The following is a 16,679-nucleotide window of genomic DNA, read 5'->3' as shown; positions in this document are numbered from 1 at the left end:
ATCAATCGGCGGCATCGAACGATCCTCATGCTTCAGCGAATCCTTCACCAAATCAGTGATGATACTTGTGGTTGTTAATGGTACTTCTATTTGCAATTGTGGTTGACGATGATGGAGCACTTGGATTGCTTGTGAACTTATTTGTGATATATTGTGAGACATGTGACGTTTGTTATATTTATGTGACGTTTGTGATATATATGTGGTGTTGGTGATATATATGTGTTGTTGATGATATATATGTGATGTTGGTGATGTTTGTTATATATATATATCTTCTGTTTGTTTGGATGGGATGTAAAAAACAAATAAAAAGGTTGTTTCCAGTCACTTTGCCGAGTGCAATGGCCATGACACTCGGCAAAGTGACTACCTGGGAACATGCTTTGTCGAGTGCAATGGTCATTGCACTCGGCAAACATCACAAATTTGCCGAGAGTCACGGGCCAGGCACTCGGCAAAGTGGAGTGTCTAAGTCAACGGCGCTCGGCAAAGCGGGTACCTTTGCCGAGTGCTTGACCTTGACACTCGACAAAGCCGCCGTCATGGTGGCGCTCGCCGTCACGGCCACTTTTCTTTGCCGAGTGTCGGATTGGCACTCGGCAAAGAGGTCTTTGTCGATAAATTGTTTACCGAGCGCCCTTTGCCGAGTGTAACACTCGGCAAAGGCTTTACCGAGTGTATATCGGCCTTTGCCGAGTGCCTCAGGCACTCGACAAAGAAGCCGCCTCCGGTAGTGGCAGTTGGACAAGAGGCGAGAGGACATCCATCTAAATCATTGCCCCACCAGTTCAAACTGATGTTCTCCAAGCCTAGGCATAAGTAAATCAGGACAGCCATGAATGCCAAACCAGCATCTAGTGCACCAGAAAGCAGATAATTGTGTCGCTCCCACCAGTCACGCCGATATCTGTAAACCACATAACCTGACAAAAACCCAACAAGTATCCATGTGGTGTAGTTGACTGCAGTAGCAGGTGGCATATTGCCGGTGGCACCGATCAATACAGGCATGTTGATGAGTAAGATCCAGCTCTGGCCTGGGAATGCCTTGTGTGCAAGCCATACTAGGAAGGGGGCAATAGCTCCACCCAAGAAGAACCAGTTCACCGCCGAGTAAGTGCCTAGGTCGCCAAATATTCTGCGCGGGCTAATAAGACCCCAGATAACTGATGCATCATAGAACACATGATCACCGGGGCAGGTCCAAGGGCTGTCTGATGGGAGGAGCTCGGTGTTGCAGATGTTCGGGACTGTGTCCATCAACCACCATGCTGTTCCGAGGTATACAAATGCTGCAATCAAAGTTCCCACCACCTATCATGTTACAAGATGCTGTTTAGTGACACTATAAAACAAAGCCATATTTGTATCTGTGCCGAAGAGATGCTAGTATAGCTTACCTGAGCCATAAACATGGTCCTTGGGGGAATCTTCATGTAGTGGCCCAGCTTAAAATCTTGAAGAAAGGTCAGAGCTTGACTCATGCTGATGTAACCATACACCTTGAAGCACATATTTGCAACTGGCCGTCCAGGGTATAAGTACCCCATGATGTACTCTGTGATGATGTTCAAGCCTGGAGTCTGCATACAGCAAAAGAAGCTGAAGTGTCTGAACTTGCGCTCTTCAGCTCATATGCACGGAGTGTAAAAAACCGGTACCTGGTTCGTTGTCGCTGTGATTATTCCAATTGGGAGGGTGAAGGTAAATGCAATGGCACATGCAAGCAAAACACCCCACCAAGGCAGCTGGAGTTGCTCAATATAGTATTCACAGGCAAATATGGTGACAGCAATGTTAGCAATGAGGATGGAGATGAACCACCACTCCGGGACCTGCTTATATCTCCTCATAAGCTTTGTATGTATGTCCACCTTTTTTTCTTGAAAAGCTGATTTACTTAACTGCCAAATTTCACTGCACACAAGCACACATCATGATTCTTAACTTCATTATTGTGTTTTCTTTAGCAGAATGAGGAACTCCAGAAGAACTTGCTCACCTTCCATGGAAGAGGAAAACATGAACAATCGTCGCGGTAAGGGATGCGAAACCGACACCATAGGTGACGGCAAAGAAAGTGCTGAGGTACAGCGGACCATTCTTCTCGTACGCCTTGGTATCAAATTGGAAGTGGGAGTCCACGATGCTCGAGATGTTGTATGTCTGCCCGGTCAAGGTGAAGAGGCCATCGGAAAAGATGGGGAAGTTTTGCGCCTTGTAGAAGTTGAACCAGTAAGCAATGGGCGTGATCACATACATGATGATGAAGAACCCAGCAGCGACATTCGCGGTGGCGAACCAGGGGCTGGCAAGGGGGCTCCCAAGGTAGGAGGAGATGGTGGACCAGTCGAGACCGATCGCTCCAATGCCGAGTCCCTCGAGGCCTGACCCGAGCTGCTGGGTGAGCACGGAGTGCGGGAAAACCCAGCAGATCCAGGACAGGGACGTGAGCATCTGGAACAGGTAGCCCGGGAAGATGTAGTAGGCGAAGCTGCAGATGAATGCCAGCAGGAAGAACTGGTTGCGCGTCATGCCGGCCTCCTTTGACCCGCCGTTCTCTCTCGTGGAGCGCCCTGGTGAGCAGATACATATTGCAATGTTTGTGTAAGTCGTTGTCGTAGTAAAGTTATTAGTGGCAAAACATGAACATGTATATTTGTCTGAATCTTTGATTAATCTCTCTGCATTCTCAAACGAATTTTCATTTGGGTCATGGAAAAATAAACTCTGACTTGTACTCTCGCCGTGCCTGTTTACCTCATTGTCAAGACTGATAAGGAAATTTTTATTTCATGTGAGTTACTTTTCAGAACCAGTACAGTTTGAACGAGCTGGTTGTAACGATAAAATAATACTCATATATGATAACAGGTTGCAAAAGCCATTTGTTGGAATCTTTCGGATCTAGCTTGGCGATTCCGTTCTTGTATGTATTCTCGATCGATCGCGTGATTCATCATCACAACTTCAGTCACGACCTTACAGTTCAGAAATTACTCCCTGCCAGCTGGAATATGAACCCTAATGTTCGTGTTCGTCTTTTTTTCCCCTTATCTCTGTTCATCTTTCAAATGGCCCCAATGTACGAGTCACAATGCAGTCCCTTTCATGCTTGGATGTAAGCAACTCCAAACCGACGTTATCCACGCAGGGTCGGAGAATGGAGGCCAGCCAGAGCCAGGCAGGGTGGGTTGGGAGTTGAATACCTGAAGAGGGAGACCTGCACGAGGTTGGAGGGCCACCACATCGCCGCCGGCTCCACGAGATACCGCCGGAATATTCCCGCCCAACCGAACCCCAGCACCTGCGTGCACACAATACGTGACAGACAGTGAAGGCTCGCACGGCACGCAACACGAAGCAAGGTAGCTAGCAGCAAACGCCAAATCGCTTTCTCCGTGCACCCGCGCGCACCGGCCGGCGGCGAGCGTGTACAGCGACGCGTGACGCCACACAATACCTGGGTGGTGAGGACGACCAGGAGGGAGACGAAGAAGGTGATGTTCTTGCCGTAGAAGACGCGGACGGCGGTGATGACGTGGATGGCGTAGACGGTGCCTGCGCCGGAGTTGGCGAAGATGGTGATGAGCACGTGCTCCTTCACGTTGAAGGGGCCCGGGTTGAGGGAGAACTCCCAGCGCGTGCCACGGAGGACAGACCGCGCGGGGAGCGCCGCGGCCATGAGCCTGCCCAGCGGCACCACCGCGATCTGCGCCGAGATGGCCGTGATGGTCAGCGGCTCCTTGCGGTACCAGACACAACTGCAGACGTCCTCTTTGCTGAGTGCTGGGGTACTCGGCAAAGCCAGCCAAGCACTCGGCAAAGGCTTTGCTGAGTGCTGTACTCGGCAAAGGTCTCTCGGTAAAGATTTTATCGGCAAAAATTTCTTTGCCGAGTGCCAAAAATCGACACTCGGCAAAGTCTTTGCCAAGTGCTAAGCCCGCACTCGGCAAAAAAATAACTGCCGTCAACATTTGACGTCGGCTTTGCCGAGTGCCTAGGGACTGGCACTCGGCAAAATTTGAATTTTTGCCGAGAGCCACAGCTCAGCACTCGGCAAAGAAACCATTTTTTTTAAAAAAAATCTTTTTAAAAATAGTCTTTGCCGAGTGGTACCATCTGGCACTCGGCAAAATTGACCTCTTTGCCGAGTGCCAGGCTGTGGCACTCGGCAAAACTGGGGAAGTGGCTGTTTTTGCAGCATTTTTTCCAGCTTCGTCGAGTGCCACACCCTTGGCACTCGGCAAAGACTTCTTTGCCCAGTGTTGGCACTCGGCAAAGCTGGGAAATTTACAATTTTTTTTGTTTGTTGCTTTCCTTCGAAAGCAAACACGCAAAACTCATATATAATACATGAGACAGCACACAGCCATTTAGCATCACACAAAACGCACACATAATCCATCACATACATCCATAATACATCACAAGCACATCCAACATCCATCACAAGCACATCCTCCTGCATAATCCATCACACGCACATCCAATGTGCAAATCCATGACAACATCTAAGAAGTCTTCATCCAACACAAGTCCTAGATCAAGAAAAGTCAATGAAACATGAAGGGGCACCACCTACTGCCACTGATCCCAATGGGAGCCTGAAGGGGCACCTCCGTGCGGTGGTGGACCTGTCCAGCCGGGGTGTGTGTGCTGAGGCGAAGGAGTCGGGTTCGAACCCGATGACTGTTGCACAAAGAAGAATTGAATTCATTAGTATCTACGCAAGCTAAAGGACTTGATCAACCATATATATATACTCACCGGAGTGCCTAGAGCCAGAGGAGTAGGAGGCACAACTAGAGCGAGCAGCGACTGGGGCACCACCACACCCAGGAGAGTGGTGCCGAGGCTCAACATGAATGAGAACATGTCCTGCATCCTCTGCGCCTCGGCCGCCCTCTGGGCCCTCAGGACCTCCCACTCGGCCCTCTCGGCATCCCTCTGGGCCCTCTCCCTCTCCCTCTCGACCCTCTCGGCCTCCCTCTCGGCCTCCATCCTCTCCACAGTGGCCTGCAATATTCAATCACCAACGTTTAAACAATGCAAATGCAAGGTACATGTGTAAAAATAATGAACGACGAATGAAATAGAACTAACCTGGAGTGCCGCCATCTGCTGCAGTGTGCTCGCCTGCCGAGGTCGAATGGGGACAGAGGAGCTCGTGCTCTGTGCTCGGATCTGGATGAGGTTGGGCACAGAGGTCGAGTCGACCATGTTGGAGGCCATCCAGTACCGGCCGTGCTGCTTCCCTCCCCCGAGCCTCATCACGAGGTCGGTATCAAGGGGCTGGGTGGTGGGGTCGAAGTCCTCCCCATGCCGCTCGCGGGCCGACGAGGCGTAGTCAGTGAGCTTGCTGTGGACGCTCGTGTTGCTGTACGCCTCGGGCCCATCCTCCGGGTTGTAGACGGTGTACGGGGCTGTCGCCTTGCCCTTGTGTGCCATGGCGTACGCCATGAACTCGTTGCATTCCTGGCCATCATGCGACTGGGACTGCGAGGAAAACACAAAGACGATTAGAAGTAATGAGAATTGAGCATTAGAACAAATAAATAAATAAGTGCGTAGCGTGTACCCAGGCCTGGACGTACGAACTGAGGGGCCGGTTGCCTTGGTGGTGCGTCGGCCCACCCATCTGCAGGCGGCACTCCTGACAGAGGGCGTGCCTCTCCCTCCACTCATCGGAGACCCACTTGTCCACGATGGTCGCCCAACAGTCTCTGTGGGTGGCGCACCAAGAAGGACACATCTGCATGCCATCAAGTATTGTATTAGAAATGTTAGAATATAAAATGAAGGCTACCTATTCTTCATGGAATGAGTCAGTAACAATGTTTTATAACTTACTATGAGGTACTGCTCCCTGGTGAGTGTCATGGTCCTGGCCTCGCTCTTCCCCGGGTACCGACCAAGGACGTCGCACGAGTGGTTGATGTGGCACTGCAGCCTCGCCTCGTAGTACAGGTTCGTGACTCGGCCCCTGCATGCCCTGTCCTGCACCTTCATCACCCAGGCGGGGTCATGCCCCTCCTCCAACGTGAAGAAGTCCTGCATACAGACATCATATGTCCTTTCATTATTTCAAGAACGTCTAATGATTTCATAGTATTGAGCAATGTAGTGTGATGTAGACTCACCCAGAACTCACGCCTGATCCGCTCATGTACGGTGCCGTACACGGCGTCCACGGCGGAGTTGAAGTGGTCCCACATCCACGGAGGCGACTCAACCTGGGCGTGGGTGACCAAACCAGGGTAGTGTAGGCGGATCAGGCCGCCGAGGATCCCATTGCACTGCCGATGATCGCCCCCGGACACAAGTTCCCAGTTCCTATAGGAGTCAGTAAGAAGAATTGTTAGTCCGCAGTTCGGTTTTCAGCATATGAACAAGAAGAGATGCAAAATGAACGGATACTTACTTGTCGCCCTTGGGACGAATCACCGGCCTCCTCTAAAACGGGATCGGCCGCGTCGGGAGCTGCGAGGACCCGCGCAAGTACGGTGCCGATGAGGTGCTCGAAGTGGAACCCCCGCCACCCCCCAGAGGAAGTGTCACCCCCCCGCCACCCCCCCAGATGAAGTGTCACCCCCTCCTGTCTGGGGGGCCAACTGCTAGTCCTCGTCGTCAGTGGTCGTCGTCCGGTCCTCCTTGGGCGGGGGGATGGCAGACGACTGCACCGCCCTCCTCGGACGGCCGTGGGGGCGGCGGGCCGGACGGCTCCTCGCCGACGCCTCCGCCTCCGCCTCCGCCTCCTGAGTCGTCCTCGCGTAGAGCGAGTTGCAGGTCCGGGTCCGCCTTCCGCCCGGCATTTTGTCGAGTGCCTGCAAATACAAAGAGTAAACCAGTTAGCACAATATAGACAAATATAGAGATGCAAAATAAACGAAACATAACTAGAAAATAATAATAATATAGTATTACATGAATTAGAAATAATCTTCAGGATCGGCAGCGGCTGGATCATAAGTGTCGTCATCACTAGCAATATTGTCTAACATTTCCGCCTCATCTCCATCGTTGTCATCAATGGCAACGCCAAACCGTAATCGCTCAAGCAGTGCTAAGTCTTTGGCATTTTGCACCTCTTCTCCATCGTCCTCATCTCCATCGTCCTCATCAATGTCATTGTCTACTTCCATGCCCATCAGCGAAAACATGTCTATGTGAAACATGCCATCTAGCCCCTCGGGTTGATAGAACTCCCCTGTATATGTGTTTGGGTCAAAGTTGTAATCCTCATCATTTGGGACAGGCACTTTGCCATGCGGTGATACCAACTGCGCAAGGTACCAACCCTCAAGAGTGGGATCTTTTTGGCACGCCCATGGAAGATAATAAACTTGCGTGGCCTATTGAGCCACAATATAGACATCGTCTCCTTGATAGAGGGAATCTTGTCGAATTTCAACTTGTCCAATCTCAGGGGCTCTTCTCGTGACATTGGGATCGAACCAATGGCATTTGAATACGACTGGCTTATGACCTCCGCGAAGCTCAAAGTTGAGCTCGTATATTTCTTTGACTATGCCGTAGTAGTCGTGGTCATCGGTGCCGGGCGTACGAACTCCAGTATTCGTGGTTTTTCGATTGGGCCGACTGAGCTCGTGGCTTCTTGTGTGGAAGCGATAGCCATTCACATCATATACGGTGAATGACTTGACCCTATAGGGGAAGCCTTTGACAACCTATTTCAACTCTTCATCCATTTCCGCATCCGTGCATGCCTGTAAGGTGAGGGCGGATAGATCATTACTCGCTCGTAGGAGCAAAGTGGGATGTCACAGATGGAACGATGTAAATTGGATGGTACCTTCTTTTCGAACCATGAAATGAAATCGGGCACACCATCTTTGAGAAGACTATCTTGTTCTTGAGGGGAAGGATCCCTATTTCCTGTCCAGTATGTATTCAGAAATTCCCTGAAAAAGCAAGAGACAAGGGGGTTGGATAGATAGACGATAGTGATGGCGTATGTAACAAGCTCATTGAGAACTTACTGCACATAAGGGTTCACTTCGTCAAGGTTCAACAACACATACAACATGATAGTGCGCCACTCATCATTCCGCAAGGTCTTGGTGCTCGAAGCGCTTGCCCTGCCAAGTTGACCTTTGAAAAGGCTGAGATTTGATGACCTATCGTCGGTGTTGTAACGAGGGATTGGATTGTGCACGCTGGGAAGGCTATCCTTATAGTATGATGTTGTGAAGTTTGACACCTCCTCAAGAATGAATGCCTCTGCCATGGATGCCTCAATTCTGGCTTTATTTCTACACTTTTTTCGAAGAACCTTTAGACATCTCTCAATTGGATAGCACCAACGAGCTTGCACGGGCCCTCCTATTCGTGCCTCGTGAGGCAGGTGCAAAATCAGATGCTGCATTGAGAGGAAGAAGCCGGGTGGGAAGATCTTCTCCATCTTATAGAGCAACACAGGTGCCACTTTCTCTAAGTCATCAATCACGGCCCGAGATAGCTCCTTGGCACAAAGCTGGCGGAAGAAATAGCTCAACTCTGCCAGGACGTGCCACACATGCTCGGGGACGAAACCTCTGGTCATCGCTGGAAGGAGCCGCTCAATCCATATGTGGAAGTCATGACTCTTCATCCCTAACACTCGGCAAGTGGACACGTTCACTCCCCTCCTCAGATTCGACACATACCCATCAGGGAACATTAACGATTGAACCCACTGACATACTTCCCTCCTTTGGTCCTTCTTCAAAACAAAATCGACCGAAGTCCTTTTCCATTTCTTGCCAGGCGCGGGAGTCTTCATCACTTGCTTTGGTCTATCGCACAGTGCTGCCAGGTCCACTCTTGCCTTAACATTGTCCTTTGACTTTTCTGTGTCCATGAGTGTTCCCCAAAGCGCCTCGGCAATATTCTTCTCTGTGTGCATTAAATCAATGTTGTGTGGAAGAAGAAGATCGTTGAAATAGGGAAGCCCAGTCAAGCTCGATTTATGAGTCCACATGTGGTACTGACCATATCCATCAAAATGACCTTTCTCTTTATCAACTTTGAGAGCCTCTATCTTAGCGCGGATCTCGGCAGCGGTCATCATCTGAGGTGCGGGATCGGTGACTTCAACACCTTTCGTGAAGTTCTTCATGTCTCGTCTAAATGGATGGTCAAGGGGGAGGAACTGACGATGTTGGTCGAACAAAGAAAACTTGCCACCACTCTTCAGCTAAGTGAACCTCACACCTGCCTTGCATATTGGGCATGGGAACTTCCCGTGAACACACCACCCGCAGAATAGGCCATACGCCAGGAAGTCATGCAGGGAGTAGTGGTACCACACATGCATTGTGAAGTTTCTCTTTGTAGCTCGGTCGTATGTCAGTACCCCCTTTTCCCAAGCATCGATCAAATCATCGAACACAGGCTCTATGAACACACCCATATTGTTCCCCGGATGTCCAAGAATTATCAGCGACAAAAATACGTTCTTGGGTTGAAAGATGACACCGGGGGGGAGATTCAGGGGTATCACGAACACGGGCCAACAAGTGTATGGGGCCGCGGACAATCCATATGAGTTGAACCCATCTGTTGCCAACGCTACACGTACATTGCGAGCCTCCTCAGCTTTAACACGATGTATGCCATCGAAATGGGTCCAGGTGTCGCCATCCGATGGGTGTACCATCTTGTCCAGATTGTACCTTTTGCCATTTTTGTGCCATGTCATCTGTTTCGCGGACTCCTCTGTCATGTACAGCCGTTGGATCCTTGGTATGAAAGGAAGGTACCGTAGGACCTTTGTAGGGATACTCAGCTGTTCCTTCTTGCCATCACTAGTGTCGACCTCCAGGTACCTAGAGGATTTGCACTTTGGACAGTGCGTTGCTCCCTCGTGATCTTTCCTAAAAAGGACGCATCCATTCGGACAAGCATGGATCTGCTCATACGGCATCTTAAGTGCACGAAGAAGTTTCTATGACTCGTACAAGTTCTTCGGCAGGATGTGATCCTCCAGAAGCAGGGATCCAAAAACTGCCAACATACCATCGAAGTTGTCCCGACTCATGCTAAACTGCGACTTCAACCCCATGATGCGTCCAATTGCATCCAGCTACGATACCGTTGTCTTTTCGTGCAAGGGCTTCTGCGCTGAAGACAGCATATCATAGAACGCCTTTGCGCTTTCCTCTGGCCTCTCCTCCAATCCTTCACTGAACCGTGCCTACTGAATGTCATCCATCCAGTCTACTACCCCGCCATCTCCATCATAATCCTCGAGACGCTGTCTCACCACCTCCTCTCTAATACGATCGGCTTCACCATGGTGGATCCAGCGGGTATAGTTTGTCGTGAATCCATACTTGATAAGATCTTCCCACACGAGCCTCTTAATTTTTCTTTTCTTGTTGCCACATCTGCTGCATGGACACGGCATCCGGGCTGACCCTTTAGCAGCCTCGCCAAATGCATGCTCCAGGAAAGCATTGGTCTTGGTCATCCATTCTGGGGTCATACTTGCGTGGCCCGTGTACATCCACTCACGGTTATTCATCCTCTGGCACATGCATATGTAAGCGAGTAATAAAAACTGCAGGTAAATCCACAAGGCGTTCCTACTATACATCTAATAGGTGAAGGATAGGTCCTAATCCCACCCGAGGATGTGTAGATGAGGTTGGCTTCCATGGTCCGCTCCTATCCAAGACAGAATTTCGGCAGCACCTCCCCGTTGTTCTCCCGATACACGTCCTGGTAGGGAGATTGTGTATCAGGAGAACAACGAGGAGGTGGTGCCGAAACTCTGTCTCGGACAGGAGCGGGCCACGGAAACCAACCCATCTACGCATCCGCGGGCTGTCCAAAAAACGTGGACAATCCGAAACAAGTACGGAATTTGGTATGCAAAGATCTGCATACCAACGACCGTATCTCTTTCGGATGGGAGACGCCTAACTGGGGTTACACGAGATACAAGTATGGAAGATGGGTTATACCTAGGGTGTCGATGAGGTCAGGCTAGTGGGGCGGTGGCGAGTCGCTGTAGTGGCGAGGCGACGCGGTGCAGGCAGAACCACAACGCCGACAAAGACGATCGGGGTCGCCGAGTGCCTCCCAACGGTCCTCGTCCTGCAAAGAAAAGGCAAATGGTTAGACTCCATTGAAAATTTTAGCAGCACCTCCCCTGCACGGAGAGGTTCCCAAAACCTGCAGAAAACATTGGCACGAAGGCCAACAACCACATGTATACCAAACATAGGCACGAAGGCCATCAACCACATACATACAACAATAACTACTACTAACACTAAAACTATGAACAACAACTACAACTACTACTGTCACTACGACTTACTAACTAATACTAACACTACTAATTAACTACTACTACTAACACTACTACTTACTAACTAATACTAACATTAGGGCATACCTTGCCAGCGAGAATGCGAAGACCGAGGGCCGGTGACGACAACGGGGACGACCGCTACGGCGTGAGGGTCGACGAACCGAGGCGGCACCTTTCTTCTCCTCTCTTCTCCTCTTCTCCCCTTCTCCTTCTCTCCTCCCTTCTCTTTCTTCTTCTTCCTCCTCCCCTTCTTCTCCTTCCTCCTTTCCTTCCTCCTCTTCCTCCTACCTCCTCCTCCTTCCTACTGCGGGCGCGCGGGCGCGGCGGGCGCGGGGCCAGAGGCGCGCAGGCGCGTCGGGCGTGGGGCCGAGGCGCACGGGCGCGCGGCCCGGGGAGTCGGCGGGGCGGGCGCGCGGGGAGCCGGCGGCTGCGGCACGGCGGCTCCGGCGGCGGCGGCGCAGCGGCTACGGCGCGGTGGCGGGGCGGCTACGGCGCGCGTTTGTGAACACCATACGTGATGACGTCCTCCAAACGTTTTCAAATTTTTACCACCGCATATGCATGTGATATCACGACATCTCGCCAAGTTTCATGATTTTCGGGATTCGTTTGAATTTTATAGAATTAAATAACCACTCGCACGCAAGTTTACGACGTTGCCCCATGAGCACGTTGATCGAAATTTGGAGACAGTTCCTAGATTTAGCATAAAGTGACACTAACAAACAAGAATAACATTTTTGGAATGGATCAAAACTATTATTCGATACCTACATTTTTCGGAAAATTGCAAGAAAACGAAATAAAGTGAAGAAATATAGCAAACAACAATGAAATTGTGCCAAATTTGAACATGTTGTTCATGGTACAAATACAAATCTAAGAAAAAAAGTTGGTGGCAAAAAACAAAAAAAAAATTTATTTTGCCGAGTGCCAGGGTTTGGCACTCGGCAAAGTGAATATTTTGCCGAGTGCTAGCCCTAGGCACTCAGCAAAGCCAATATTTTGCCGAGTGCCAAAGAGAAGGCACTCGGCAAAGAGGACGGCGTTGGGTACCGTTATCCCTGGGCGCCTCTTTGCCGAGTGCCCAACTTTGCCGAGTGTCTGGCACTGGGCAAAGTTTGGCTTTGCCGAGTGCCTTATTTTGCCGAGTGCCAGACACTCGGCAAAGCCCTATTTGCCGAGTGCCAAGTTTCGCCGAGTGCGGCACTCGGCAAAGGTGGCCTTTGCCGAGTGCCCGATATTTGGCACTCGTCAAAGATTTGAGCACTGGGCAAAGTCCCGGTTTCCTGTAGTGAGAAGAACTGGTTCAGGAACGACAGCAGCGCGCACGACGCCGTGCCCAGCACCCACATCCAGAACGTCAGCACCGGCGTCGACGGGTCGTCCCCCACTGGCACCGTCAGTGCCACCTCCTCGATGGGCGAGTTCTCTCCCTCCAACAAGTCGTCGGAGGAGTCCTCGTAGCCCGGCGAGCTGCGCGACGTCGACGTCGTCGCTTCCACCACTGCACAACAGTCCATCATTAGGAATGATTGAATGAACACGATTGACAGCCGACAAGGCAGGGTGGTGCATGATACGACGGAGACAGACGGTAGATGCTTACGGAGCGGGGTGGTGATCTGGTCGTCGCCGTCGCCGCCACCATCATGGTGGTGCGCCTCTTCCCGTCCCTGTTCCTGTTCCTCTTCCTGGCGAGGAGGAGGAGGTGGAGAGGATGCCATGGTAGCTGCTGGTGGGGGATGTGGCATGTGTGCCTACCTGTCCAGGCCTTTGGCCTTTTGGGGTCACACACTCCTGTTGTTCCCGTAGTTGTCCGCACTGTTTTGTTCTGAAATTTTGTGGGACAGGGATGTTTGTGGAAATATCTGCGTGCCAACTGATAACTTATTTGCGTGTTAGTGTGTCTTTAGACTTTTTTGTATATAAAAAAAGTTGGGAAAAAGTCTACTCCACCCCCTCAACTACGGTGGTCTACTTTACCCCCTCAACTATGAAACCGTCTGTTTTACCCCCTGAACTTTCCAAAACCGTCTATTTTACCCCCTGGGTGGTTTTCAGCGGCGGTTGCTACAGTAACGACGGTTTGCTACAGTAACAACGTGTTTGCTACAGTTTCGGCAATTTGAATTTCCTTTTTTTTATTTATTTTCGGTGAATTTTTGAAAAATCATAGTAAATCATAGAAAAATCATAAAATGAAAAATCTAATTTTATTGGACTCCACATGAGTAGATCTACACAGTGAATATATAATACATTATGCTTTAGTACAAATTTTTTTTTGTAGCTTTAGATTAATTGGAAAATCTAGTTTTGTCTGTAATTAATTGGAATAATTCATAGCTGCAGCTTCTATGGTCCAATTATGGTGAAATTTTTATGGTACGCTAATTATTGTATGCTTGAACTATAGTAAAAATTTCGTACTCATTGGACTATGTATAACTTAGTTATAGATAAATTCTAATTAATTACAGACAAAATTGGATTTTCCAATTAATCTAAAGCTACAAAAAAAATTTGTACTAAAACATACCGTATTATATATTCACTGTGTAGATCTACTCATGTGGAGTCCAATAAAATTAGATTTTTTATTTTACGATTTTTCTATGATTTACTATGATTTTTCAAAAATTCAATGAAAATAAACAAAAAAGAAAATTCAAAACACCGGTACTGTAGCAAACCCGCTGTCACTGTAGCAGGCCCACTGTTACTGTAGCAAAACCGCCCAGGGGGTAAATTAGACGGTTTTGGAAAGTTCAGGGGGTAAAACAGACGGTTTCATAGTTGAGGGGGTTATGTAGACCACCTTCTATAGTTGAGGGGGTGGAATAGACTTTTTCCAAAAAAGTTGTATTTGATACCTCATCTCTATACAACATATCTCTATATCTATCTAATATTAAAAGTAGTATCGTTTCCATCTGTCGTCCTCTTCCACTCAATGACAAGTGGGCTCCAACCCCTCCTGCGTCTGTCCACTCAGTGACAGGACTCCTCTAATACCGTTTGGATTTTGATAATGTTCGCTTATCTTATAATCCGTACTTTTCAGCTTATTTTTTTAGTCGAAATAATATTTTTCTCTCACAACAAATCAGCTAGAACAGTGTTTCGGCTTTTTTTCAGTGAAACGAACGGAGCCTTTATGTTCATCTGATGGTCTAAATTTATTAAAAAGGCTCGTAACAAATACGAAAATTTAACAGTAAGCCCTGAGGAGGTCTCTTCTAAGTGTTGCGTTCATCTTTACTTCAATCCTTCAACGGGATGTCATTTGGATCATGGTACAAAGTTCGACGGCTGTGTGTTATTGGTCACTGCTGACAGCCGTCCATTTAGGATCGAATACCTACCGTGAGCTTGTTGTTGTCCTAGGTACGGCTACGTTCGCTTGAGCTTATAAGCCAGAATCAGTTTTACTTTTCAGCTATAAAACGGTATTTTTCTCTCACAACAAATCAACCCTTCAAATCAGCCGCAGCCGTAATAAATCCTGCCGAACAGAGCTTGGGGTTGGGATAAATGCAGCCCAATTTACGAAGTTGTCTTTCCTTTTCTTTTAATTTAAGCAAGTCGTTAGGAGGTATAGGAATGGGCTGAATGGAGAGTTTTGGTGATAAACTAATTTTTAAGCTGTGGACCTAATTATACAAAAATGTTTCTTAATTCTTATAAAAAATGTTTCTTAATTTCTATAAAAAATAAGGCTAATGTTTATTGGGTTTGGGTATGCTAGGGTTTTTCTCTCCCGTTGCAATATATAGACATATTCTCTAGTATAGTATAGTTTTTTAAAGTTTATCACAATGGATTACAGCGTGGACCTTAAACGGGAATGTCTACAAAATTGGGCATTCCCACGCCACCTAAAAATTGGGCTGGTTTTTAAAATTTATCACAATAGTTTTTAAGCGAATTTGGCCACTTAAAATTGGCCTGGTTTGTAGGGTCAACGAGGGAAGAGGATCCCCACGCCACCTAAAAATTGGGCATCGAAATACATATACGAGGTCTCTATTTATTTTTCTTTTAATATATATATATATATATATATATATATATATATATATATATATATATATATATATATATATTATATATTATATATATATATATATATATATATATATGGTGCATTTTATACTCCCGGGAGTACTTACTCCCATAATCAATATATCACGTTGCGTATATGTACATACACATTTATTAGTTTGAGTATGTTGACATACTAATATTAAGATACTCTAGATCTTTACTATGTGAAAAAAAATCAGAAGAGCACATACTTTTTAATATATTATATAATACTATGATAGTAGCATATAAAATAAGTATAATCATATACTCTAAGTATACGTACATACTTATCATACATAGTACCCTAGATGGTATAGTATAATGATGTACTCTATCTACGTATACTTCGTCGGGCCATGTAAGTTCTAAATCTAGAGATATACATATGGGAGTAACTACTCCCTGGAGTGTATATATATATATATATGGAGAGGTTATTCAGTAGCCGGCTATAAAATAAGTTATTTTGTAGCCACCTCCATTTACGATAATTTTATATACTAATTTACGATAACGTTAATACATATTTACGATAGTTAGGTTGCTATAACACATGGGATATTTACCATAGTGTTATAGTAAACCACTTAGTAAGGGGTTACTATAATTTCGTAAATTAACATAGTAATTATCGTAACTCAAAGTGACTACAGAATAAGTTATTTTGTAATATATATATATATATATATATATATATATATATATATATATATATATATATATATATATATATATATATATATATATATGCGTGTACTAGTGAGGACAAGTCTATGACTGTGGAACATGCTACATGCATGTTGTGACGATATGCTACATGCTGTTGTTGTCCTCTCCTCGCGCGAGGCGAGGCAGCTTGTTCTTGTTCATTCAACTCAACTACCACCAACGACTCCTCTGTCTGCCTGCCCTGTTCTGTTCTGTTTAGGCATGTAGCGTATCGTATCTGGGACTGGGAGATGCATGTGGTTTATTTGCAATTCCATGCAATGCAAATGGACATTTGCCACTTGTGTGCCCACGTTCGTCCACGTCAACTGCATTTTCCCGGCCAGGTTCAATGGACCTACCGATTCAGGACTGGGCCGTCTGGTGTTTGGTTTCTCCCCCGATGCTGCTCCTCCTGAACACGCACGCAGGAGAAGGAAAGGCTGTTGCTTTCCGTTTCCGAGAGCGAGTAATCCTATGTAGCCGAGTGCCTGAGTCGCCGCGACTCTGTCACTGGCAGGTAGGTCCACCGGATCTCTCTGACAAGGAAGTA

At 47.7% G+C, this 16,679-nt stretch overlaps 1 pseudogene; it reads right to left on the bottom strand.

The window, feature by feature from the left end:
• Positions 1–369: 369 nt before the first annotated feature.
• Positions 370–13,080, bottom strand: LOC136525410 (oligopeptide transporter 7-like; annotated as a pseudogene).
• Between the last annotated feature and the right edge of the window lie 3,599 nt (positions 13,081–16,679).

Source organism: Miscanthus floridulus, chromosome 19, assembly GCF_019320115.1.
Source record: "Miscanthus floridulus cultivar M001 chromosome 19, ASM1932011v1, whole genome shotgun sequence".
Taxonomy (NCBI): Eukaryota; Viridiplantae; Streptophyta; class Magnoliopsida; order Poales; family Poaceae; genus Miscanthus; species Miscanthus floridulus.
The sequence above is the reverse complement of the archived record's forward strand: the minus strand, read 5'-3'. Positions and strand labels throughout refer to the sequence as shown.